The sequence below is a fragment of the Elgaria multicarinata genome, chromosome 3 (assembly GCF_023053635.1).
Source record: "Elgaria multicarinata webbii isolate HBS135686 ecotype San Diego chromosome 3, rElgMul1.1.pri, whole genome shotgun sequence".
Lineage (NCBI taxonomy): Eukaryota > Metazoa > Chordata > Lepidosauria > Squamata > Anguidae > Elgaria > Elgaria multicarinata.
Window position 1 is genome coordinate 98,228,985 of NC_086173.1, and position 3,646 is coordinate 98,232,630.

The 3,646-nt window shown below is 42.1% G+C and overlaps 1 protein-coding gene across 1 annotated transcript in view; it reads right to left on the reverse strand.

Annotated features, from left to right (window-relative positions):
- The window catches only part of AMT (aminomethyltransferase), a 200,878-nt gene that overhangs the window by 31,141 nt on the left and 166,091 nt on the right, over positions 1–3,646 (reverse strand). The gene's annotated exons all lie outside the window — the stretch shown is intronic.

The window sequence follows — 3,646 nt, forward strand, 5'->3', positions numbered from 1 at the left end:
TTCTTTGGAGTCATCTAGACTGAACGTTATCCAAAGTGCAACTCTCCACCACTCACAGGGAAATATATGAACCGATATTTCAGAAAGATCATGCAGCTGGTCCAGGCTACAAAAGTGCTAGTAAAGGGAAGGTGGCTCCTGTTCCAACTGAAAGGGCAAGATCAATTATTGACAAAAAGCACAGTGCACTAGTAACCTCTAGCTGAGGAAAGGAAGAGACACTTCCAAGGCAGCAGCTGCCACCAATACAAAAGAAAGAGTGTACTTATCTGAAGAACTCTCGTTTGGCCCTTACTTGTAAGATAAGGGAACCCCTCATGTTGTTCATACACCAGTGCTAGCAGTTCCTATGTATTGCTAGAGAGATAGCTGGCTATGTATTCCAGAAGGCTGAAAAGCTGATTTATCATCTACATGAAGGCAACTACACAGTACGTGCAAAGTCCTGCTACAGGAGTCAACACTATTGGACAAAAAAGTGTCAGCAAGCTGTAAAGGGCAACAAACAAACTGTGCTGTTCCAGTGAGAACAGACTGGAAGGGATTATTTACACGAGCCTCCAGAAGAGGACCTGAATGTATATAAATGCATGCAAAATGGCTTCGTCTGTCCAGTTCAGCACCCCCTTTATTGAAGTATGCTCTAACTCTCATCATGGCTCCTCTATGCATTTCAATATAGGACTGCTTACACTGTCTTCTGATGAGCTAGAAATTGCATTAAAAAGCAAATTCCCTTTACGTTTCATTGTTCAAAGCCAAACAAATGTCATCTTGAGCTATTTTGATTTGCAAAGTTACTCTAGGTATTTACACAACACCTGCAATATAGCTTCCAGTACTGTGGCAAGACCACTAAATGGCAGAAAACAGTCCAATTATTGTCTTCAAGGATTTTACTTTAGCTAATGAGGTAGAACCAAGAGGGCAGTTGCAAATTTCCATAAATGTGACCAGAGAGCTGCCTTGATAGTTGGAGCTGCCTTGATAGTTTGGAGATTGGCTGCAGTGTAACAACAAATGCTGCTTCCTCTCTTTAGAAATGCATTGTCCCATTCATTTAACGAACAGAGTGGGATGGAATATTGTACAAAAGCCACACGGCAAGCTAACCTGTATTGAGTAGATTCATTTCCTTTTGTTGCAAGGCAAAAAAGGGCCAAAGGGGTGTTTTCAAACATCTCTAATTTACTTGCCTCAGACTCTTGGATGAACTTTTCTCTGGCCTACAAACAAACTTCCCCTATAGCCCAAATAAACAGTAAAACCTAGGAGCAGCAAACTATGCCCTCTGCTTGGCAAGACTTCCATATATTCTTTACTGGTTGAGCCTCACATAGTTACTGCAATAAATCCAACGTGTTCCACTTGTTTGAAACATGCAAGTGTGAACTAATAGTTAACCAGGTCCTTCAACTGGGGATAGAGCTGCTGAAGGAAAATCCCCCAGCTTCATACCTTCGGGTCTGTCCATGTCTGTCAGTGCCTTTTAGAAGGCACTTTTACTCTGCAGATTTGCTTTCAATCCAAAGCAAATGTCAAGCTGCAGAAACTGATTTTGCTACATGCCCAAAGGGTTGGCTTAGAAAGAACTCTTATGATGAAATCCATTTGAATTCATCAGCTCTGACAGTATGGGTACTTTCCCAACAAGCCCTGTAGATGTTCCTTTGCACAGCTTTGCCAGTATGTCTCAGTTCTAGCTACTTCTGTACTGACAGGCTGCACACAAGCACATGTGCGTGTACAGACACATGCAGAAATGCATGAGGCCACATATAGGCATGTGACTAGTAGGGACTCGAATTAGACAACTAGTTCTTTTTGTACTCTCAGTCAGGATGCAAGCAGACCTGAAGGCAAATCCCTTCAGACATGAAAAGTACTTGTTCAAAGAACAGTCACAACCATGTCCCTTTGTTTAACTTGAAAGAACATGAACTTGGAAACCTTATTGCTATTGAACAAGACTGTGCTTCGCACTTAAGCTGTCTGAAACTAACCACAATGCTGATATACTGAGAAAACCATGCCCTTCAATATTTTTCATTCCTTCTGGAGCAAAAAAAATTACTTTATAAAAACAAAATCTGACAACAGGAAGGAAAAATACTATTTACAAACTCTGGAACTTGCAGTGTGAAGATGTGAACTGGTCCAGAGATTTTTTTAAAAATATATCTTTAAAAAACAAGAAGAGGTTTTAAAATGAAGTGATCACTAGAACAGGAAGGAAACTTGGTAGAGTAGTTTCCTTTATTATTTTCTCTGTTATTGAAGTAGCTGACTGTAGGATAAAGAATTATTTACAAGTTTCAGACTTGTAAAATGCTGTTTAACCAAAACAGGGACAACACAAAAATTGTGATAGCTCAAACTCAGTATGAAGACTTCAAAACCAGGGCTCAGAACAAAGCCAGGCCTCTCCCTTAAGATATGAGAAACTAAAGCAATGCTGGAAAATAGCATTACTGTCTTCCTAATGTAACATGTCACTTGTTATAGAGGCTTCCCCAGGGGGAAAAGGAAGATCTAAGACTAGTGCTGAATTGGCCAAAGCACAGAGGTGGCTCCCTACCTCCCCCTTCAGAACATGCAGAATGGAGTCAGCAAGCACTGCTTCTGCAGTTACATATCAACACTAGAGAGAGTCCCACCAGCAGATCCTTGATGAAAGAGAGCCAATAATACTTTCAATACAAACTTATGAAGGCCATACACACCCAGAAGAGAAGCACAGGTTCAGCACAGCATACAGGAGCTTTAGGGCAAACACTAACCCTTAAAAGCACCTATCCTCAAATATAATGCCTTGACGCAATTTCCCCATGGTGGTAAGTCCTTCTTCACAAAGTGCATTTCCAAGAGGTCTAGTGCATTTATCTATACTATGCCCAGCCCTAACCAGAGCAGTTCCATAGGACAGCTCTTCAGGCTGTCATTGTCACAAAGAGTAGCAAATTAATTGTGCCTACCCACACAGTGAACTAATGCTGTCAAGATTAACACTACAAACGACTGACACCTCACCCCACACAAAAGAATCCCATATACATATGCGGGGCCAGAACGTGGCCCAGCCCGCCCCTAATCATAGGAACAAGGCCAGCAAATACCAACTCCCTGAGGTGAAAACAAGCTACAGGTGGCAGCACATTCAACTAGAACGCCACCATTCAAAGCTAGGCAGATGCTTTCCTCCACAATGGGGACAAGTTCTGAAAGTGAACTACCTCATGTGTCTTTCATTGCTGTGGATGGGACATGTATGGAAGTGTATCATTTTGGTAGGAAGCCTGCTTGGAAAGGCAGGGAAAAGGGGAACTACAATGGTGCTTGGATGTGAATGAGGTTGAAAAAGAAACTATTGTATTTACAAGATCGAAAGGGGCATGGGCAGGGTTGGCACCTGATAAACATCTTAAGTCCCAGAAAAACAACCACAAGGGACTAACTGAGTGTGCTCTGAACACTATCCTTAGCCATCCAAACTGTCCCATGAAGTTAGAGACCAGGGCAATGTTGCAGACCCCTGACAAAGCCTTTCTGGAATTTGGAGTATCCAACAACCTCAAGAAGTGGTATGGGGAGGTAGGCAAGCGTCATCAGCAAGATGCAAAGCAAAACCATGAAAGCACTGCACTGA